General features: G+C 46.8%; 1 pseudogene; it reads right to left on the bottom strand.

The window, feature by feature from the left end:
* Positions 1-25,165, bottom strand: LOC120681039 (annotated as a pseudogene).

Raw genomic sequence — 25,165 nt, 5'->3', positions numbered from 1 at the left:
TCAAGGACCTAGCAAGCCTCGCGTCTGCAAGAATAGCATGCACTCTAGCTTTTTTCGTTTCTCTGGATCATACTGGACAAGAGATGGCCGGATAAATCCATGTGCCCTCTTAGGTCGTGTGTCTATGCACAATAACTCTAGCTTTATCCATTTCATTGGCTCATGCGAGGCCCATATTATTGCACGGAGATTCTCACAACCTAGAAGGAAGAGCCGCTTGAGCAATGGGACATCTGCCACCATTGTTGTAAGGTCAAGTACCTTGATTGGACATTCTGAGAGGTCCAACTCCACAAGATTCGGTAGCCCCGTATAAACAAATTCTCCAACTGTGTGCATCCTTGTAGGATATCTTGGAGGTTTTGACATCCCTATTATCTGCATGAGGCAGTTGCTTTGGCTCAGAAGATTCTAGATGCAACTTAAATAAAGATGATGTCCAATGGGTTGCTGGTCCATATCCATCAAAGCTAAATGACCTTAGGGAAGAGGGAAGCCCATTCGGCACAACAACATTCTCTAGGCCGTCACAACCATCAAGGATAAGCATCTCGAGGCTCTTTGCCATTGATAAGCTTGTCGGTAGATTTTCCCATATCTCTGTTACCTGACAAATCAAGTATTTCCAGATCTACTTTGTCCACAAATGAATTGTAGTAATCTATTGTTGTCTTTGCTTCGTGAGTAGGTTTTATTATCCGAAGCTTTTGGAGGTAAGGGAGCCTTCTCATAATCTACTTGTTAACTTCCAACACATGAGTCCCTCGATATTTAGCTCCCTGAGGTTGGCCATGATCTCCATCTTTCCTTCAGATAAGATATCGTCCCATTCAGTGTAACGTAAGTCAAGGACCCATAGGCTTGTAGAAACACCCAATAATCTGTATTGTTTTCTACCCCAACTGTGTTGACATTTGTGCAGTGATCCAAGCCGAGGAATCTCAATCTGTGGCACTGAAGGAAAGGAGGTGATATAAAACTGAATGCACACCAAGAAAGAATTACCACGCCAAGGTTGCTGCAATGTGTAAGAAACCCATTTGGTAAGGCTTGCAGGTTTATCCGACTTTTCAAACGCTACGAACAAAGACGATGCACTTTCCAATATATCTTTTGTATCATCTATTGCTGTAATATTCTTCGAGGTGACACAAACCCAACGATGTGGCCTCTTTTTGGGGAAGGAGATATCATCTTTGAATACAAAAAAGGGAGCCTCCGGATCTTCCATGAGTTTTGCAAACACTGAACCAAGCAAAGGAGCATCGCACACCCAACGTATTTCCTGATGCAATCTATCAATAATCTGCCTTGTTACGTCCCCGGCCTTAATGATCCCATCGCAGGTCCAGTAGTTTGGAGCATGAGCCACCCAAGCAAATCCAGTGATTCTGTGAAAACTACATTGCAAGAACAACTCATACAGGCAACTTTCCATTAACATTATTAGGTCAATGCCTCGCACCCAAGGTTGGCGAGCGACTATGTTGGCGGCTTCTTCACGCAACAGTGACTGAAACTGTGAACTTGTTAATTCGCTGGCCAGCGACCTGGTATAAAGAAGAAGTTGGGTGTATCTGAGCTTCCTTCCTATCTCCTCAAGGCGATTATGTATGGTCAAAGACCGTCTTTGAACGTCCATAATATTATGTGGTCGCAATAGCCAGGAGTAATACCAAACCTAGTTACATCAACCTCATCGTCACTTCCATTAAGAAAAATCATCATAAATTTTTGTCCACCAGGGTTCGGGCAATCACTTGCGAAACACTTGGTATCACATCCCTAGAGCCATGGTCCACACCATTGAAGTCATCATCCTCATCCTGCATGTCAAGCACGGCCATTGTTTCAGGGACAAGTTTTAGCTCCTCTGCGATTTTCCTTTGCATCACCCTTTTACTTTCCCACGCTGAGCAATCTATGTAAACTATTTTGTCAAGGCATAGTTCTGGAGGAGTTTTCTTAGCTTTGATTGACCGAAGTTCTTGTTCTATGGATCTCAGGACCGGGGCCACCCCAAAGCCACTCCAACCATTAAAATAGATGACCTTTTTGTCTCTGTAGCGCCGAATATAATAAAATATTTGCTCTCTAGCACCGCCAACGTCTCTTGCATCGAAACGCAGTGAGAGTAAGCAGGAAACAAGGTGAGGTCACATTAATTCATTGCAGCTTCAGCTAACAATTAGTTAATCCGATACGAATGCATGCTCAGGGGGGGTATGAATCAATGGGCATTATATTGGTGCATGTATAAATCAGCTAGCAGAGAGAATGCGTGGTGTCTTAAAACTTGTTTGAATTAAAAGTGCCAATTTTTAGGCCAATCTCAATATACAGTTTCATTGCACAGTTATCAAGACTAAGAACTTGGTAACTATACCGGCTGTGTTTTATGGGAATGGAACTCCTCTCATCTGATGAAACTCTCAACCTCTATTGAGACGGCCTTACAGTCACACGAACTAGCAAGGTGGCCTACACAATTAGCGCGGGTAGCTAGTCTTTTCTATGTCAATATTTGGTTATTTCTATTTTAAAATAAATAGATGCAAATAGTTGTATTTAGTCGTGTCGTCATTGTAAACTGACCATGGTATATCTATGCTTTATTTCATCATCATATATGTGGTGTATCTTATTGAACATTAATTTAGAAAGAAGAATATACCCTATCTAGAAACTATTTGTTATATTTACTTAAATATAATTTTATTTAGATTTTTAATTGGAAATGTACATTTTTTTTGTAAGTTATGGACACATGATAAGCTATCGTTAGATTTCTAGTGAAATATCTAGATGAGTTGTCCAATATATATCAACAGAAGTAATCATTCGAATTTGATTTTGAATGAAACATTAATGAGCAGTGGAAGCGTCCTCTTTAGTTCTCATCATATGAAAATTGCTTTCCTTTTTTCTTTGTTGTCTAATCGTTGGTTGTTACCGCCCCATTCATTATGCTTACATATTGTCGTATGGCTGAGGACCGAGCGAGCTTAGCTCGGTTGGCTCGCTCGCCAGTTGTGCGAGCGGGTGGCACGGGTTCGATCCCGGGATCGGACACCGCGTGCCTCACTAAGTGTGTAGGAATATCTCTCCTACGGATGTGGTACAACTGTCATGTCTATCAGCCGTGGTACCGAGCCTACGGATGCGGTACAACTGTCACATCTATCAGCCGTGGTACAGAGCCTAGGTATAAGATGTAGGTCTAGCTTGCGCACTAGAGGTGTGAGTGTGTGGGTCGGTGTACGTGTGGGCCGTGGTACAGAGCCTAGGTATAAGATGTAGGTCTAGCTTGCGCACTAGAGGTGTGAGTGTGTGGGTTGGTGTGTACGTGTGGGATGTGTGGTAGTGCGTGAGTTCAGATACTACAACTTGTACTGGAAGGTTGGGGCAATAAAAAAATATTGTTTTATGGCTGTTGTAACTTTTCCCAGCCCAAAACTGTGTGCCAGTATTAAACAAATTCATTGTTGAGGTTAGCAAGGTATCACATTATCTTTTTTGCTCATCCTCTTTCTCCCGCTTCTGCTCCAAAGGAGATCCGCCCACTATGTTTTTTCTTTTGCGAAAGGGAAGATATATTAAACCACAAAACAGTACATCCCCCCCTTTTACAACTAGACCCCTGAAAGAAAGGAAATTACAAAGGAGTCCATAAAACTCCTGTTTCGTCATCCTCATCCGCATAGGAGCTCCGGTCAGCAGCAGAAGCCTCGATCCATCACTAGCAGGAGCAGAATCGAAGCTGAATCCTCCAAATCCTCCATCATCAGACTCCATAGCATGGTTAAGGCAGCAAAAACCACCTCCCCAGATCTCCCATCAGGACGGATTTAAACCGCTGAAAAGAGTATCGGCAATCTGATCGACGTGAAGAGGAAAGATGAGTAGACTCCAGCAGATGGCACACCAGGCTGCTGGAGACAAGGATGGCGCCACCTCCTCCAGATCGAAGAAGAAGACCACCAGGAAGACCGCAGCCGGCGACAACACCACCAGCCCGGTAGGTAAAGGCTCACAGGGGGCACATAAGATCCTTCCCTAACGCCAAGAGAAAGACCAGTACTAACCTCATGCAGATCTTGCCGGAGACGACGCCACCGTTGCCATCATCGCCGGAAAGTTGCACAGGTACCCTAACCCTAGCCAGCGATATAAAAGGCGCTGGTGGGACAAAGGAGCTACTAGACCTAAAGCCTAAAGCTATACAGGCCCTCCCGTCAAAGGAGCCGGGCACCCCTCTCATCCCCGCCGCCGCCAGCAAGGACGCCGAAGTGGAGGGGGCCGTCAGATCGACAAAGGGAAGAACGAGTCACCCTCGAAATCGCCCTTTTTTTACTGTAGAAGGGGAAAGACGGTTCAAGTAGCAACACCATCTGCCCACTCTGTTAAGGTCAACAAGACATACCCTTGAATGGGCATGGCCTTCCCTTACTACATGAAACTTTTTATGGATGTGCATGCATGCTAAACATCGGTTTTCGAGTTCCTTTATTCAAGATCACATCACCACTCTGCCATGGTTGTATTATTGTCCTTTTCTTATAAATTTTTCACCTCTTGGCTATCCACTAAACATAGTGCTATATAGCGAGACATCACCATCTTATTATGCCTTGATGGTAGGGAAATTGTAGGATGCTGACGGCCCGGGACACATGGGTGTCATCATGGAGGCCTATTACAACTCGAATACGGGGGTAATCAGGACTACAACTCTACGCAAGGTGTATACATGGAAGGCTTAGTCAACTACGAGTGATTTTAGGGATAACCTGTACGAAAGAACTCGGATTGTACTCAAACCTGGACTCCATGTAACCGACCTTGTAACTCTGCCTCCCCAGTATATAAGGCAAGGCAGGGACCCCTCCAAAACATACACAATCAATACGATCAACCACAACATGACGTAGGGTATTACGATCTTGACTTGAGTCAGCCCGAACCTGTCTAAATTGCTCGTGTTCACCATTGCTCTTCAGATACGGGGAGGCTCCGCTGAACTACTCGCCTACGCGGATACCCCTAGGTAGCTTTGCACGTAAAAAAACACCGACAGCTGGCGCGCCAGGTAGGGGCCTTCGCCAACAATCGTCAAGCAAGCTCGATGGCATCTGTCAAGCTTCCCGACGGTACTTCGATGATTCCCGCCCAGACAAGCTTTTGTCTTCGGATCGTGGGGTCTGCGTCTCGATGGGCAGCGGCGACTTCAACTACTACATCCATGAGAAGACTTTAGATCGCTTCGAGTTCGGTGACGAGACTCTACCGAGGGCGATCGCAATTCGACCTCGGAAGCCGAGTAGTTCGACTTCGAGTCGGCCTCACAACTCGCCGAATCCTAGCTCAACTCCAGCTCGAACTAGCGACTCTGGAAGAAGGAATCTGAGCAGGTCATGGAACCATCAGATCTTCCGACACCCAACCCACCCAAAGACCTTAAAAGCGAGGCTTCTGGGCACAAGGCCATGATGCCTTCAATCCAGTTTCCATACGGGTTGAAGAACTCGGCGGCAGCCTACCAAGAATTCCTTGCAAAAAAGCTTTCTTCCTATTATCAGGAAGCTCCGCTCTTTGGCAAACATGAAGGATTGGTAATTTCATCTACACCGTGGGGGAAAGCTGTACACTGTCCGGGGAGGACACCAGTCCACTCGAACAACCCAGTGATCGAGCAGGAGCACTCATGCATCGATGCAGTCATCGACCCGCTTCCCTGCCAACCCGGCTACTCGCTAGATTCGACGCTCCCAGCTACATCAAGCACCAGAAGCTCTTCTCCTTACCGAGAAGCCATGGTCACCATCCACGACCAGATTTTTGAGGACGAGCCGACTGATCCTAATGAACAAGCAAACGACTGGGAGCGACAGAGGCAGAGGAACGCGGCACTGCATGGAGCGACGCCGGAACGCGGCTCGGAGATAGGAATTCCTAGTTCGCAATCTAGAACAAGACTTCCTGATGGTCTCAGGTAACCAAGTCTTTAAGGATCTCACAGCGAACATCCTTGCAGCAGCCACAGGATTGCAGAGCCTAGAGCAGACACCTCAAGTGCAGTAGATCGCCTCCCTCATTGAGGCAGCGGAAATCTAGAATGAGACTCTGCGACCAGGCATATCAATGACTCCATCAAGGAGCCATTACTCAAGCAGCCGTGATCGGTATGATCACGGCTACAGATGAGAGCCTCTGAGCCACACCAGCGGCAGCCGCCACGGTGGCGGCTCACGATTTGACGGAGGAGCTCGCCAAGAGGATGGCAGAGCCATGGTCTAGCACCAACCCCAACAAAGCTGCCACAATGACGGCAATAGGCAACTCGGTGGTGGTCGCCAGGACTCCGACGGTCGAGACCACAGAGCCCGGCCACCCCGCCATCATCGGCAGCGCGACGACGGAGCGAATAGCAGAGACTTGCGAGAGCATCTCCGTGGCCGCGATGCCTGGGATACAATCGTCTCCAAGTCCAAGGCCTGTGAAGAAGATGAAATCAAGAGGCGCCGGGAATACGACGCCATCTATGGACCTCCAGGCTAGGATCACCACAACTTGGGGAAGTATGTGGGTTTCCCCATCTTCTCCTATAGACTCCGATCAACAGAGTGGCCTGACAAGTTCAAGCCATCTGGGATCGAGAGGTACGACGGCAAGCGCTATCCCGCTCAGTGGCTATGCAACTATGCTACGACCATCAAAGCTACCAAGGGAAGCACAGATACAATGTGCACCTACTTCCCGGTCTCCCTAGCACCATCGCCACTCACATAGTTGGAAGGCCTTGAACCTAACTCCATCGACAACTAGGATGACTTGTGCAAAAAGTTTATTGACAACTTCCAAGGCACATGGCAGAAACTGGGGACCCGCTTTGATCTCGCTCAATGCAAGCAAGAGCAGAATGACACCCAGCGGAGCTACATCCACAGATTCTTCGAGAAGAAAGCCACTGGCATCAACCTCCCAGAGCGTGACGTCATCGACTGCTTCCATAATGGCCTTTATGACCATCGAGTTCATCTTGACTTTGGCAGGAATAGGCCGCACAACATCAAAGAGATGCGGGAGCTGATCAATAAGTGAGCCGACGCGGAAGACCTTCATCGTGAGAAATTTGAAAGGCAAGTAGAAGGTCGGCGACGGCAACAACAAGAATCAACAGGGCAAGCGCAACGACGGTGGTAAGCCACCATACGTTGAGTCCTCGAAGAAGCGCAAGTCGGATGATTCAGTCAACGTCACCGACAAAGGCAAGCCCAAGTCCAAGTTTGACAAGATCATGGACAAACAATGTGTTTTCCATCCAAAGGACAAGCATTCCTCACATAATTGTCATGGGCTCCACAGCCTCTTCAAAACCCCCAAGAAACCGGACGACAAGGATGGTGATGAGGGAGACGATAAAGACAAACAGGCCGCCGGGTTTCAGCCAGCCAATAAGGTGGTCAACGTCATCTTCGGAGGGGTTGCTCAGGACGAATCAAAGCGGAAGCAGAAGCTCAACCTCTATGAGATTCTTTCTGTCAAACCATTAGTCCCAACCTACCTCAAGTGGTCAGAAACTCCCATCAGCTTCTCAAGGGAAGACCAATGGACCAGCTACTCAAATCTGGGCCTTTATCTACTGGTTTTGGATCCAGTGGTTGTCGGCGCAAGACTCACAAGAACTCTGATTGACGGCGGCAGCGGACTCAACATCCTCTTCACCAAGACTCTCAAGAAGATAGGGCTGGACATCACCAATTTGCTCAAGCCCATGGACTCCCCATTCTACGGCAATGTCCCGGGCAACGCAGCAGTCCCACTCGGTCAGGTAATGCTACCAGTTACTTTCGGTACTGAAGCTAACTACCGCACCGAGTATCTCAGGTTCGAGGTCGCCGACTTCGATTCTTCTTACCACGCCATCTTCGGGCGACCGGCGATCGCCAAATTCATGGCAGTTCCCCACTACACTTTTCTCGTACTGAAGATGTCGGGCCCTCATGGAGTTCTCTCCCTGAATGGCGACCTGAAGACGTCTTACGACTGTGATGCCGAGGCAGTGACAATTGCTTCTGAACTACAGCAGTTGAGCCAGGAACCTCTCGTAGCTATGGCAGGCCAAGAAACTCTCCCCAGAAGAGCTTGAAATCCCAATGAAGAAGTCGGCCTCGCTCGTGATGCCGCCCGGGGGATTGTAGCTCAAGACGATCGACCTCGGCACTAGCGATCCATCCAAGACGGCGACAATCGGTGCCAACATGAATCCCAAATAGGAATTCGTGCTCACCAGTTTCTTGAGGGACAGCCGAGACATTTTCGCCTGGAAACCCGCAGACATGCCGGGAGTCCCAAGGAAATTGGCTGAGCACAAATTGGATGTTGATAGGACAGCAAAATCGAACAAGCAACGCCTCCGACGATTCTCTACAGAAAATAAAGAGGCCATTCGCGCCGAGTTGGCAAAACTCCTCGCGGCAGGGTTCATCAAAGAAGTTCTCCACCCAGAATGGCTTGCAAACCCAGTTCTAGTCCGAAAAAAGCAATAACCAATGGCGGATGTGCGTCGACTACACCAATCTGAACAAGTATTGTTCAAAAGACATGTTCAGACTCCCGCGCATTGACCAGGTCGTCGACTCTACTGCCGGTTGTTCTATGCTCCGCTTTCTTGACTGCTATTTGGGCTACCATCAAATTTCCCTAGCAGAAGAGGATCAGATCAAGACCAGCTTCATCACCCCATTTGGTGCCTATTGCTACACTGATCATGTCGTTCAGGCTCAAGAACGCAGGCGCCACCTACAAACGGGCAATTCAAAATTGCCTTCAGATACAGATCGGCCGCAACGTCGAAGCCTATGTAGACGATGTGGTCATCAAGACAAAGGACTTGGATGATCTTATTGCTGATTTGACCGAGACCTTCAACAACCTCAGGCGGTTCCAGTGGAAGCTGAACCCCACAAAGTGCGTCTTTGGCGTACCCGCAGGAAAACTGCTAGACTTCATTGTCAGCCAAAGAGGCATTGAAGCCAACCCGGAGAAGATCACAACGATCCTGAAGATGGAACCTCTAAAGTGCATCAGGGACGTCCAGAAGCTCACAGGTTGCATGGCGTCCCTGGAACCGATTCATTTCAAGACTCGGTGATAGAGGACAACCCTTCTTTAAGCTCTTGAAGAAGCAAGAAAAATTCAGGTGGACCGAGGAGGTGCAGAGGGCATTTGATGACCTGAAGATCTTCCTCACTACTCCGCCAGTCTTAACAGCACCAGCTGGCGAGGAACCACTACTCCTCTACATCGCCGCAACTACCCATGTGGTCAGTGCCGCCTTAGTAGTCGAGCGAGAGGAACCCCGCCATGTATTCAAAATACAGAGGCCTGTCTACTTTGTAAGCGAGGTCCTATCAGAGTCCAAGATGCGGTACCCGCAAGTACAGAAGTTGCTTTATACAGTACTACTTTGTTCTCACAACCTCCGTCACTACTTCGAGGCTCATCGCATCAGCTTGATCACATCCTTTCTGCTCGGAGACATACTTCACAATCAGGAGGCCACAAGCAGGATCGCAAAATGGGCTATCGAGTTGGGCGCTCAAGCCATCGACTTTGTCCCACGAGCGGCCATCAAATCGTAAGCCCTGGCCGATTTCGTCGCTGGAGTGGACGGAAATTCAAGCCGTGCTCCCACATGAGAAGTCAGAACACTAGATTATGTATTTCGACGGCTCCATGAAGCTGGAGGGCGCAGGCAGCAGGAGTGTTGTTCATATCTCCCAAAGGGGAACAGCTCAAATACGTCCTGCAGATACTCTAGAAAGCCACCAACAATGAAGCCGAGTACGAGGATCTACTGCACGGGCTCCGCCTGGCTGCCTCGTTCTCGATAAAGCACCTAGTTGTCTACGGAGACACCTCGGTGGTTGTCAATCAAGTCAACAAAGATTGGGATTGCACCAAGGAAATGATGGACGCATACTGTGCGGAAGTCAGAAAACTCGAGCGCCACTTCCATGGCCTCGAGTTCCACTATGTGCCACGGGAGGATAATGTAGCGGCTGATGCCCTGTCCAAACTCGGGTCGCATCGATCCGAAGTACCCAGCGGCATATTTGTACAGGAACTCCACACGCCATCCATTAAGGAGCAGACCGAGGAGCAAATGACATCAACACTCAAGGACCGCCAGGTCATGGTCATCGACCCTGAAGAAGATTGGATGAAACCAATCAATGACTACATCTTGCATCAAATCGAGCCAACGGACCAGGCGGAAACAGATTGGATCATTTGACGCTCCAAGTCATATGTAGTGGTCGATTCCGAACTGTACAAGCGCAACGCATCCTCGGGTGTGTTGACGAAATGCATCCCCCGAGCTGAAGGCAAGGAGGCCCTGGAAGAGATCCACGAAGGAACCTGCGGAAACCACGCGGCATCTCGGACCATAGTGGGCAGAGCCTTCCGCTCCGGGTTCTATTGGCCAATAGTAGTGAACGACGCTGAGGAAATCGTCAGGGCTGCCAATTCTTCGCCCGACGAGCTCACGTTCCTGCTCAAGCACTACAAGCAATCCCACCATCATGGCCTTTCGCATGCTGGGGGCTGGACATGGTGGGGCCACTCAAAACAGCGCCCGACTGCTTTAACCATATCTTCATAGCAATTGACAAGTTTACGAAGTGGATAGAGGTCAAGCCACTGGTCAAGACTACCGGAGCCAAAGCAGCTGAGTTCTTCGACGACATCAAACACAGATTCGGCATCCCCCATCACATCATCACTGACCTGGGCTCCAATATCACTGAGTCCGAGTTCTTTGATTTCTGTGAGGGCCATGGGATCGAAGTCTACTACGTGTCAGTCACCCATCCACGGGCCAATGGCCAGGTTGAACGCGCCAACGGGATGATTCTTCAAGGCCCGAAGGCGCGCCTATACGAACCATTGAAGAAATAAAGTGGCAAGTGGGTTCAAGAGCTTCCAGTTGTGGTCTAGGTGCTACGGACTCAACTAAGCTGGGCTATAGGGCAACACCCCCTTCTTCCTCGTCTATGGTTCCGAAGCAGTCGTACCAGTCGATGTAGCTCACAGAGCTTCGCGCATCGCTAATTACTCTCAGGAGGCAGCTAAGCAAAACAGAGTGGAAGACATCGACATGGTGGAAGAGGCAAGGCTCACAGCCTTAATCAACCAAGCACACTATCTCCAGAATCTCCGGCGTTACCACGTTCAGCACATCCAGCAGCGGTCGTTCAACGTCGGCGACATGGTACTGCGTCGGATCCAGAACACCAAGGACCTTCACAAGCTCTCTTCTCCATGGGAAGGGCCTTGTATAGTTTCTAAGGTCTATCGACCTGGATCCTATAGGCTAATCACTCAAGACGAAGGCAAGGTTCTGAATTCATGGAATATCAAGCCTCTGCGCCGCTTCTATCCTTAGAATATTTTTACAATACAGACTTAGCTCTGATATGTAATAAGTACATGGCTACATGCTAACATACACAGTTATTCATTAATAAAAGTACTTTTCGAGTTCATTTGATCTGAGTACTTTTTCTTTCGCCTGTTAAAATACACAGCGAAAGCCTAACGATGGCTGAGTTGTTCCCAACTCATTACACGGCCAAGTGTTTGTGACTCGCTCACTATACAACACAAACCCAGCGATTTTGCCACGGCATAACAATCTCAGGGAATAAAGATATATGAGCAATAAGGCTAAACATACTGAATTTGTATTAATACATACATACGAAGTATATACAGCCAGGTTGATACCGTTTAGCCGTGCAATATCCTTCTCAAGCCACCATGACTTGACCAAAGCCAGTACCTGCACAGTGCAGGACGTGGCGATGTCCTTGCAGTAGGGCTTGAATGCAACCATCACGCGATGAAGACATGTAGCCATGCTCGGGCACGGTGTAGGATCGTCCTTCTACAGCGGGACGAGGAGCCGGCAGAGAGGCCTTGCGGCATCGGTAAGGTCCTTCACCTCCTCCCTCAGAGCATCGCGCTCTGCAGTGAGGGTTCGGACCTGTTCCATTGCCTTGACGAGCTCCCTCTCGCCGTCTTCCCAGAGCTTACGCTCCTTCTCCAGGTCCTTCTCCACCATCTCGAATTGGCCTTGCGCCCGAGAGTGGGCGTTCTTCCATTCGAGTATGGAGCTCTTCTGCTCCCTGATCATACAATCAGACCCTATAAGAGCACCGGAGAAAAAATTCAGATGGTGGGGGAGGGGAGAGCAAGGAAGAACTCGGGAAAATTAACTTGGCAGGTAGAAAATAGAATACTTACTAGAGACCTCCATCGTGAGATCTTGATGTTTTGCTACCAGCGCTTCCTTCTCCGCCTGGATCTTGTTGTAGCACTCGTCAAGCTCGCTCTTCTTCTGAGCTCGCTCGACAGCCCACTCCTCCTCTAGGCGGGCCAGCTTAGCCTCAGTAACCTCTGCGCGAGGCACTGCATTAGACATCCGGCTCAGGATCTCGCTCTTCTGAGCGGACCTGCACTGGATGCTCTACAAAGACAAAAAGGAGGAAGAAATAAGATCAGGGAGAAATTTCTTATTTTGAAACTATTTCCTAATAATTACAAAACTCTTCATAAGTTATGAGCTTTTTTGCCAGCTCCTGCATCTGTTCCACCTCCTCATCATCAACCTCCGAGTTAAAGAGGAACGTCCGGTCGTCCCCCCACGCACCCTCCTCAGGCGCAACGCCAATGGCGAAGGGCTGGGTGGGCAGTGTAGGGACAACTCAGGCGTGCGGGATCTCCTCAATCTCGGCGACCGACGGCTCTGTAGCAGTACAGGCAAGGTTGGAACTCGCCTCCGCCCGCGGCCATGCGGGTGCGGGGGCTGATGGTGCATCTTCTTCGACGGCAGCAGCCGGGGCGGGCCCCATCCCTAACTACCCTTGACGTCCGCTGCTGCCGGGAGCATCTTCGGGTACTCGGGGGCCTCCTCCCCTTGGGGCCCCTCAGCATTGGCTGTGGTGGGCTCTTCCTGGGGCCCCTCGGCACCAACCACTTGGGGCTCTGCCCGTGTACCCTCAACGCCCCCTATTGGGGGCTCAGGCGGAGCTCCCTCCGGTCCCTCAGTGGTGGCACTGAAGGCGGGCCCCACCACCGACACCGTGTTCTCCCTGGCCGGCGGCTCCTCGCGGGCCTTGGGCGAAATTGGCGGGGGTGGATTTGGCACACTAAATCAATAACAGAAAGGCGAAAAGCATGAATCACTGGGAGAGGTGATCAAAGATAACCGACAACGAGTTTAATAGTTATCGGGCGGAGAATCGGAGACCGAAGGCCGGGCGGCGCAAGCCGCCACTTTCCTCCTCCTCTTCCTCCTCTTCCACAACTTTGGGTTGCCCCTGTGGCAGCCCAGAGGGCGGAGCACTTCTAGTGGCCACCCCGGAAGAACCCGAGGCGGCAGACTCTTTGGTCCCGGCTTGCCTGGTTGATGTGCCGGTGGCCGGGACCTCTTCGGTAGCCACCCTGGCAGAGCCGGGGGCGGTAGTGCTTTCGGTGGGTGGCTCGTCAGCCACCACATTATCCCCAGCTTGTTGCTAGGGGCTTGGGGAATCATCAATCCTGATGCTCGTGCACGTCCGCGTGAGCATCTCTTTGTTGAGCCGTGGCAGTTTGGTCGACGTGACCGTCCAGCACGCGGACCTCGCTCCTTTGGCAACAGGTGGGACCCACTATCCGTTGATGGGCTTCTCATGAGCCCAGAACCCCCTGACCATTGTCCCCCAGATGGCGGGCTCTGAACTGGTACTCCGCGTCATCAGAGTCGAAGTCTTCTTCGAACTCTGGCTCAGCAGGAGGAGTCGGGGCTTTCTCCTTGTTCTTCTCCCTATCCCGCGACTCCAGCTTGGGACTTGAGAGCGACGACAGCTGCTCCTCGGTCAGCTGCTCCGGGAGTGTTGGGTGACTCACATAGAGCACCCGCATGATCTGCCAAAACTTTAACAGATTCAGAACTAGATGAGCGTGAACTCGGCTAAAGAAGCAAAAAAAAGCTCGAGCGGGACACTTACCTTGTATGTCGGCTTCTGCAGACTGAAGCCGATTACGGCCGGTGGCAGTGACTTGACACTGTGAAACAACCTCTTCAAGCGGTCCATAAGCTTCACTCCCATGAGCAATTCTTTCTTGAAGCTGGTTGGATCGTTGATGCCCAAGTACTCGTACCCGGCATTCGTCTGCTCCTGACACCGCTGGACTCATCACCGCATGAAGCTAGCGGCGATGCTCTCTACCATCAAGCCTTGCTTCTGCAGAGACGAGATCATTTTCAACAACTCAGGGATTTGCAATGCCTCGTCGCTTGATAGAAGGCGAGTATGGTTTGGGTGCTCCCGAGCTGTGTGGCCCATGTGCTGAGGAATCTTTGGTGGTTGATTCTCAACATAAAACCAACAAGGATGCCATCCCTTGTTGGAGTCGTGGAGCTTGTAATCAAAATACTCCAACTTCTTTCCCTGTCAGAGCTGAAACGTAGCGCTGCCGAAAAGGGTGTTGCAGTCGACCTTGCACCTAAACAGGTGCATCCAGAAGCCAAAGTGGGGGTCTATCCCCAAGAAAGCCTCGCACAGGTGGATGAAAATGGAAACGTGGATGATGGAATTGGGATTGAGATGGATGAGGTCAAGACCATAGAGGAAAAGGAGACCACAGAGAAACCAATGATAGAGGTTAAGAGAATATCATATTAATATAGATTCTAAATAAAGTAGTATATGTATTTGATTAGTAGTTTTATTTGAAATAGGTAGGAACTTCTTTATTTATTTCTATTGGAGGAGTCTCGATTATGAATAGTGTTGGCATCTCTTATAGACACCAATTAGGTGTTGTGTAGGTGGTGTTTTTGTATTGATTTATATCCTAACCCACTACTTGGCACCTGAAATAACCCTATATTCATATATGTGTCGCGTTTTGGAACATGTTGTGAATTTGCAGGAAAAGGGACATAAACAGAAGGTTTTTTCATATGAGTTTTGCATGGGGATGGATCATGGACACCATGGGGAACTACACGAGGAAGACGGACACGTGGGACCGCAAAGTGGCTATGTGCCGATTGGCACAGGCCCCCGTGCCGATCGGCATGGGCCCACTTCGGCTAGGTTCAGCCCGTCTTCGCTGCACATCAAAGCTCACATGATTTCTAGGATTTTCCACGACGTCAATTTGCCTAGAACCAACTCCAAACAACTATAAATACCCCCTAGATGCAACTCAGAGAGAGGCATATAGATCATGCAGAGTTGACCTAATTCCACGCTGCCAATGTCAGAATCAATGCCACCACAAGTCGAGGAACAAAGGGAGGATTGACTCGGAGAAATAGGGGCACCAAAGGCCTCCGTGCCGATAGACACGAGGCTCTGTGCTAGTCGACACAGATGAGTTTTTTCCTCCGTTCACCACCCCCTTCGTCGGAGATCTTCACCAGGGACTATATGACACCTTTGTGCATCAACATGCATAATATTATCGGGTAATTGTCGTTGTTTGTCCCTCAGATCATTAGGGAGATCTTGATATGTAATTGCTATGCTTGTTATTGATCTATGTGTTATCTTGGTACTGCATTGATGAGTTCTTTATGTTTTGTTCATATGGTGGCCATTGTTCATAGTAGGATTGCTTTAGCCCTAGTTGTTATTTCTTTCTTACCGATAGCTTTGTAGTGTGCATAGTCACTTGTTGGTTGATTACCCCTGTATAGTGATAGTATGCGAGAGGGAAAAGGTTAAGCGCATGCATAATCCTTGAGAAGCATGTTACATCAGTACCATTTGCTTAGTAGATGCGTATTCGAGTGATCCTGATCCGTGGGATGAATGTTCTCTCTATCTTGTCGGCTACCACTTTAACTTCGCTTGCTAATCTGGTTCATATCTTGTATTAGTTAGACTTTCATACACAAAACCTTTGCTTAAGTTAGTAGAATTAGTGCATAAACATAGCGATAAACCACTTGCTCTTTGGATTGATAAACCTTAGAAGAATACTCTAAGGAAAAAGCTACAATTGATCTGTGCACTTGCAGTTCACGATTGGTGTGCTTAAGTGCTGTCAACAAGCTTTTCTGGAGCCATTGCCGGGGAACAAGTCAGTTCTTGTATTAATTTTATTAGCTACTAACACTTAATCTATTGTGTATATTTTTCTTGTATTTTTTAGTTAGCGTTTTCAGATAGATCTTCTCGTCTGGCATATGAAGCATGAGGAGAAATCACTGAGGGATTTTGCAAGCCCTTCGAATGATCAATTTTATTCGCAAAAATCAAATTCGGAGCTTGTTGCCACCAAGTATGAGTTGAAGCATGGGATCATCAGAATGGCAGCAGAGAAACCTTTTAGTGGATTGAAGGACGAGAACCCATATCGACATATCGAGAGATTCACAAGATATTACAACACAGTGAAGTTTGAAGGAGTACTACTAGTTTGGTTCAACTAGAATCTTTTTCTATTTTTTCTTGCAGGTGAAGCGGAACGATGGTATACGTGCGTGTCATTGGAGGTGAAAGGCAATTGGGCAGAGCTTATGAAGGCATTTTGTGCAAAAAAATTTCCCATGGGCCAGATCATCCAATGAGAAAGCAAATCATCAACTTCAAGCAAGGAGAAGATGAAGGAATTGACCAGGCATCAGAGCGATTCAATGAGCTTGTAGAGAAAGAACCAAAGCTAGTATTTACAGGAGATTCTGTAAGTATGTCTGCAGGAGAAGATTTAATGGATAAGACACTCACAGAAGCTACCAGGATACAATAGAAAATTTGCAAATGGACAGAAGTCGAATGGGATTGGATAGACCGTCGTTCTAAAGAAGAAATAGCGGAGAAAGAAATCGAGAACCTTGCTGAAATTTCTGAAGAAGAAGCACCAAAGCATGTAGAAGTCAAATAAAGTACACCAGAGCATGAATAATCACTGCCTAAGGTAAATCAGGTCATTCGACGGAATAAAAATTATGAAACTAATAATTTTGCAGGCCGAACCCTAGTGAATGCCACAACGTTAATGGAGTTTGAACCAATGGAATGGACACCAATTGGTTTTGGAGCAATATTCAGTAGTTAAAGGCAGTTGCCTAAGCCAGGAGGATCAGTAAGAGCTGTAGAGATACATTTTCCACCGGAGAAGCATAGTTCTTGATCATGAGGCGACAGGGGAAATAATTCGAAAGCTGTTCAATGAAGACAAAGAAATTGGATCCGGATTACATCGCCGAAGTGAAAAGAATAATGGAGTGATTGGTGAATGATTGGTGGACGATTGGTGAATGTCTATGCAATTGGAATTGATGTAGAAGAAACACTGCCACCTATGCCATAAATCAGTTGAACAATAAATGGTGAAATATTTTGCAATGCACTCTACGACATCGGAGCTCATGTAAGTGTTATGTCTAGCAGAATTTATGATGAACTCTATAGTTATTCTTTGAATCTTGCTCTTACTTCTGTTGAACTTTTTTTGGGAGATGGTGAAATTGTTAGACCTTTAGGGGTGCTTAATGATATTGATGTTGCTATCTCTGGAAAAATTATACCAACTTATTTCTTTGTTACCGATGGTTGCCATGACGAACATGATGATATAATCTTGGGTAGACCTTTTGTTAAGTTGTTAAATGTTGTTCTTGATACTGGAAAAGGGAAAGTCACTATTAATACTGATGGTACAAATTATACATATGACTTTTTGCCTACTTCTAGACAATCCTTGGCTCTATCTCCTGATAACGAGGAGGTAGAGGATGTGTATTTTGCTGAATCTTTCAGGGACCCTTTGCAAAGAGCTATTGTGAATGCACATAACAAAGATCCTAGCGAGGAGTTAAAGGAAGCCGCCGAGGCATTGGCAGCATTAGATGGAATTCTTGAAGAGGAGAGTAATGAGCAAATTGCAGACATGCATCAAGAAGAACCAAAAGCACCAGTGTCACACCCTATTTTGAACCTTGCTAGGATTTTATAATTTTCTAAAATTTTGTTAGAGTTAATCAGGAAGTGTGTGCAATTATTTGTAAATAAGTATTATTTTCTAAATATAAAATTTAATGAATATAGGTTAAAAAAGAGTTTGAGTGTTGCATTCATGTTGAAGTGCATAGTGTTTCTGCGTGAAAAATGAGTTTGTTTTCAAAAGCTCGAATATGTCTCATTTTAGGTTAAACCTAGTGTTCAAAACCCTAGAACCCTTTGGGCCCAAAACCCTAACCCTCTTAAGCCCTTCTAAGCTTAAACCCAAAACCCACCTAAAGGCACTGCACAACCCAGCCTAGCCCGCAACCTAGTTCAGCCCAGCTCTTCCTCAGCCAAGCTCGCTGTTCCTCTCTCCCCACAGCCCAGCTCCTCCCCGCCTTCTCTAATTGGGCCGAGGGCCACGACCCCACCGCGGCTCACTCTCCCACGCCCTCTCCCCCTCACACGCCCGCCTAGGCCTCCACCAAGCAGTCGAGCCCAGCTGCCCCACCAGCCCAGCACGCACGCCCGCCTCCGTCCTCTCCCTCTCTCTACCCGTGCCCGCCTGTCAGCCCCATCTCCTTTTTCCCCCTCCCTTCCTTTCTTCCTTCTCCGCTGCCCAAGCAGGCCCGCTCACTGGACCCCACTCGCATGTGCACACCCGTGTCCGCCGCCGCCGCTCGCACCCGCGTTCAACGTCCCCAGGCCTTGTAACCCCCACCTTAACCCCCTTTCAATTGCCTTTCAATGGCAATAACACCATTTCACCGCCACTGCTGGGATTTCCGTGCCCGCCCTTCCTTCCCGAGCGCCTCCCCCTCTATGAATGGCCGGCCCGTGTCCCCGCCTCTCCTTTTACCCTCCCTCACCACCGCCCTGTCTCTCCCGTCCCCGGAGATGCCCTGCCTCTGGAGGCCGGCCCACGGTAAGCTCTACCGCTGTCATCGTCCACCGCCGTGAAGGCCTCCCCTCTCCTCTTTCTACTCCCTAGCTTGCACAAGTGCCTAGGAACCCCACCCTAGTGCCCAGCTGCCCCGGATCGATCTCCAGCGCCGTCCGTGCCACTCGCTGCCGTCCGCCGTCACCCCTCTCCGCCGCCCCAATCCACATCGACGACACTCTAGGTGAACTACCCGTGCTTCCCTCTCTCTCCCTGTGCAGCCCGCGCTCGTTTTGGGGAACCATAGCACTGCACAGCCCATTTCCGGTGATTCCTCACTGCGCTAGTGACCAAAGCCGTGCAAACACCCAATGCCGTCCGGTCCGCAGTGCGTGATCAGGATTAAAAGGCCGCATACCCTTTGTGTTTTAGATCATGGCCGTCCATCATGAAACGAACGGCTCCAACCCGGTCAACCGAGTCAGCTGTGCGGTTTTGCTAAAGAGCCCCCGAAGAAGTTGTGAATCAACCCGCTGTCCGGACCGTGTCTCTTGGCAGTTTTACAGAAAACCCCCTAGAAAGATTAGATGGCTTGCAGTTCAGCCCTAGTCCTGCTCTTTTGCACTTAAGACCCTCGATTTTGACCTATTTATGATCGTAATTTACTGTGTATTGTGAATCATACTAGCTAGCCCCTAGAAGCTATAGTTAATCACGTTTAGGCCTCTGAGACCTTTAGAACCTTGAAAGCAGATTTTTCAAGTGTTAGTAGCGGGAGTATCTCTTGCGTTTTAGCTCCATTTTAGCCCATTCTTGTTTCATTAGTCTCCGCTTAGAGCAAGCTATCGTTAGTAGTGTTGTTTCGCATAGTTCATGTTTCTGAAAATTAAATAAAATGTTAAATTGATTAAGGAGCATTCAACTAGTTTTCAAATTAAAATATGATTAGGCTAACAATGGTATTTCATAATTTCATGGTAAATTGACTAATGCCAATCTATATACGTTTTCAATAATAATTTTTTTTAGTTTAACATGATAAGTGAAATAACTCGATAGATGCTTTCACATGTTCTTTATTTCAAAGTTAAATATTTAAATGGCTTAATTCATATGGCAATAATTATACCTCGCTTTTAAATTTGAAAATAACTTGAATAATTCCAACCTTGTCGCACATCGAAGCCCACATGATTTCTAGGGTTTTCACGACGAAACCCATAACCGACTCCAAGCAACTATAAATACCCCCTGGATGCAACTAAGAGGGAGGCACGGAGATCATGTAGAGTTGACCTAATTCCACCCACCAACACTAGAACCAACACCGCCATAAGTCGATGAACAGAGGGAGGATCGACCCGGAGCAATAAAAGCACCAGAGTGTATTGGAGGCCTCCGCGCCGATCGGCACAGTGGAGTTTTTACTCCGTTCGCCGCCCCCTTCATTAGAGATCTTCACCAGGGACTGTATGACCACTTTTTGCATCAATATGTATAATATTATGGGGTAATTGTCGTTGTTTGTCCCTCGGATCATTAGGGAGATTTTGATATATAACTGCCACGCTTGTTATTGATTTACGTGTCATTTTGGTACTGCATAGATGAGTTCTTTATGTTTGATCATATGGTGGCCACCGTTCATATTAGGATTGCTTTAGCCCTAGTTATTATTGCTTTCTTACGGATATCTTTGAGGGAGGGAAAAGGTTAAACGCGTGCATAATGCTTGATAAGCGTGTTAGATCAGTATCGTTTGCTTAGTAGATGCATATTCGAGTGACCCTGATCCGTGGGATGAATGTTCTCTCTATCTTGTCAGCTACCGCTTTAACTTCGCTTGCTAATCTAGTTAATATCTTGTACTAGTTAGACTTTCAAACACAAAACATTTGCTTAAGTTCGTAGAATTAATGCATTAGCTTAGCGATAAACCACTTGCTCTTTGGATTCATAAACCTTGGGGTATACTCACTATACCACAGCCCAAAAATCCCATCGGACGTGTGTTGGCAAAAGTACCAGAATAGCAACGAACTATCAGTCGGTAAAACTTTGTAATAGTCTGTCAGTCGGCAATTTAAGTTTTAACGACTGACCATCAGTCGGTGTTTCTATTCAGATATATCATCGAACGGAGTGTCGGCAAAAGCTAATATGGGCCTCAAACCATCTGTCGGCATACATGCAGGCCCATCGTCTGCTCTCGTGCGCAATTTTTCCTTGGGAGCCCACCGGTCAGCTCTGCAAAACCCTAATCCCCGTACCCTCGCCCTGTCTTCCCCAAATTTCCCCACTGCCGCACAGTCGCCCCAACGCAAATCTCATCCACGTGCGCTCGGCGCTCTCCCCAAATTGGTGCACGCGCTCGACTCCTCCCTGTAATCTTCACCTGCCCCTCTGCTCTCCCAAATCTCACGAGCCGCCAAACTGCTCCTCTCCCAAATCTTCACCGTCGCGTAAGACCTTGCACTCCTGCCGGCCGTCCATCCCGGTCAGGAGCCGCCGCCCACGGGAGAGCAGGAGACCGGAGCCGCGAGCGCGTCCAGGGGAGAGGAGCTGCACAGCCGCGTGCCCTGGGGCGGGGCCGCACGCGGGAGAGGATGCGGCAGCCGGGCCTCCGCGCCGCGAGTGCGTCCAGGAGCCGCGCCGCCGCGTGCCCTGGGGCGGATCCTCGCGGGGAGAGGACGCAGTAGACCGAGCGGCTCTGCACCGTGAGTGCATCCAGGAGCCGCGCCGCCAACCCTAGTCCACCACCCAGCTACATCCACCACCGCCAACCCTAGTCCAAGAAGGGGTAATCCTGCAACTTGCAATATTTTTCAGAGTTTATCCTGCAATCTTCCTATACTCGGTTGGCCGCCACATCCATCACCACAAGTGTCAGTACTCAATGTGAATCCTGCAATCTTTAGTCTAATAAATTGGTTCAGTCCACATACATAGTTTACTAGTATCTTGTTCATATATTCACAGAGTTTACTAGTATCTTGTTCATATATTCATACATCTATATCAACTGATAGTCCGTCGGTATAACGGTTTTTACCGACAGATCATCAGTTGGTGTATCGGGGCTGTGGTATAGTGACTCTTAGGGAAAAGCTACAACTGATCCCTGCATTTGCGGTTCAAGATTGGTGTGCTTAAGTGCCATCAACAAATAGTTACTTTTGGTTGTTGTACGTAAAGGAAGAGGCTACTAGGAAAATGTGAACTCTTGTCCATATCTATATGATAATCAAATGTTACAGTCCTCTCCATCGATGTGAACCGTTATATATTTATTAATCATATTTGATGTGAACTTTTTAGGTTAGTCTAGGCCACTAGATCCTCATAAATTGAAATGGTATATATTCTCTTATTTTTTAGATTAACATGGTAATATCTAGGTTGGTGCCAATAATACCGCCCTTAGATTTGATGAGCATCAATACTTATCGATGGTTGACCATGGTACTCACAATGGCAGCACACGTAAGGCGAGTGATTACATGGAAAGGAACATATATATAAGGCGTGAGAATGCATAGCAGCGAGAGAATATGCCACACTCTTTTTGTTTGTTATGAAGGACCTATTTTTCTTTTCTCTTAGGTCTTTTTGGATCCTTGGAATTGAATTTCATTTAAAATCTAGTAATGGAGTAGGCTATTTGTCTTGGAATTTGATATTCCTCAACTTTCCAAAGTTATATATATATATATATATATATATATATATATATATATATATATATATATATATATATGTATGTCTATCTCAAATTCGTAGCGTGTGAGATGGAAATGGATTCTATGGATCCCTTCATTTCCAAAGAATTAAATTCTTATAACATGCTCTTCGACTTGCTTCACTATTGCAGAAAATGCATCCCATAAGTATCTCCCCCACATATCTAACAATAATATACAAATATATTCCACATGGAACTATATTATCTTTATTAATTTGTATTTAAATTAAGATTATTCGAATGAAATTCAATTCCAAGGATCCAAACTGGCCCTTATAGTAATTCCAATTGTCAAAGCATGCTAATTTTTAGTTAAATTATATCCATTGCCGTATATTATATCTATTATTTTTTTACCAATAGTTTAAATGGATTAGATTTTTTTCTTTTCTGCCAAAATATTTTATATTATTTTTATTCTGAAATTTAGATTTTAACTAATTATACTCTAAAGAGGTTGTGCATTTAAAGAATTTGATTCTAGATATCAACGGAGACCGGAAAACCATTTTTTCATATGCTTACTATAAATTTTGGTTATTTATTAGTTGTATTTGTCATAGGCTCTTTATTTAGCTATTTTACATTCCAATCCGTATATAAATCAACTTCTATTTTTATTGTATTTAAAATTTCCAACTTTAATATATTTATTAGTTGTATCAATGGGGATTGAAAAAACATTATTTTCATTATGTTTACTGTAAATTTAATTATTTGTTAGTTGTATTTTGCATAGGCTCTTTATTTAGCAATTTTACTTCCCAATCCCTATGAAAATCAACTTATATTTTCCTTATTTTTTGATATTATGAATTTAATATATTTATTAGTTGTATCAATGGGGATTGGAAAAAAACATTTTTTTGTTATGTTTTCTACAAATTTAGTTATTTATTAGTTGTGTTTGGCATAGGCTCTTTATTTAGCTATTTTACTTCCTAATAATCCATATAGAAATCAACTTCTATTTTCCTTTTTTTAATATTCCAAATTATTATATGTTTATTAGTTGTATTAGATATGTACTCTTTAGATTAATCTAGACCGTTAGATTATTATAAAATCCTATGGTCTACTCCTTCGTCTTGAAATAAAAGAAATTCTAGTTTGTCCTAAATCAAACTAGTCTAAGTTTGACCAATTTTATAGAGAAGAGTATTAACAACTACCCTATCAAATAAGTAAATTATGAAAATATACTTCATGATGGATCTAATGATACTCATCTCACATTGTAAATGTTATTGCTCTTTTCTATATATAGTTGGTCAAAGTTAGGATGGTTGGACTGCAATGAACGCACTGGGTCAGGGTGTGTAATTGTTCAGCGTTGAACACAGCAGCGTTCGCTCTGTTCACCACCTGCCAGCTTCTTTTGTTTCCTCTGCTAAGAGTATATTTCTATAATAACACTCTGATAATTGAGCAGGACTCACTCAACCTTGATTTGTATAGAAGAAGTACAAAATTAAATCTGCCACTGACACGGCTAGAAAAACACACATTCATCCGCGGCCGTTAGTACCGGTCACGGTTTCGGCCAATACTAACATACCAATTTAGTACCGAGCCAAAGGAACAGGGCTCATGGGAGCCGATTAGTACCGGCTGGTGGCTTCAGCCGGTACTAAATGGCCTCCACAAAATTTAATACCGGCTGGTGGCTCCAGCCGGTACTAAGTGGTGTATTTTAGCCACCAGCCGGTACTAATACGCCCACTATAAATTCACCCCTTCTTCCTCGCCCAGCCCGAGCCAGCCATTTCACTCAGAGAGCAGCTCGAGCTCGGTTCCTCTTGTGGGATGGAGGGAGTAGATTATAGCAGGGGGACAAATTTTGAATCTTAGATGAACATTTTTTGTGGGACGGAGGGAGTAGATTACAGCAGCATACCCGTCTGTCCATGATAAAATTCCTCTTGTCGTGGAAGACCAGTAAACAGGAAAGACAGGCACGAACGCCGATCTAACCCATGAATCCGTTGGATCGATCAACACCTATGGCCACCTCCTGCGCCCGGAGAAACCATCAAACTGTGAGTACCAAGCTTTTTTGTGCGCCAAAGCATTATTGTAAACGAGCAACGGTACACTACAATAGTATTTTCCAAATCAATGGAGTAAATGGCAATACAGAGGAACACGCCGCACCTGTTTCCCGTGGAAGAAGAAGAATCCCTCCCCGTCCGTTGAAGACCAAGGAGGACAGGAAGCCACGCGCATCAATCTAACCCATTATTCCACTGACATGTACGCTCGCTCGCCCTCGGATCAAACGGGAGCCGGCAGGAAATACAATCGCGATTCTAGAGGAGTAGGACGGTAAGAGAGTAGTGCAACTGTGGCCAGGAACCAGGGCAGCCACTTTGCTTTCTCTGCAACAAGCACGATGGTTCCTTGCTTGTTAGTTTTGGCAGGCTGGGTGCTTTGCTTCTCACAGCCATCCCATCATTCTCTCCTCTGTTTCAAAGCATGGAATTCTAGCACTTTGTTTGCTTTTTCTATAGATGTTTTGCCGGGAGCTCTGTAATC

Source organism: Panicum virgatum, chromosome 7N (assembly GCF_016808335.1).
Source record: "Panicum virgatum strain AP13 chromosome 7N, P.virgatum_v5, whole genome shotgun sequence".
NCBI classification, from domain to species: domain Eukaryota; kingdom Viridiplantae; phylum Streptophyta; class Magnoliopsida; order Poales; family Poaceae; genus Panicum; species Panicum virgatum.
Note: the sequence above shows the minus strand (reverse complement) of the source record. Positions and strands in the feature narration are given on the sequence as shown.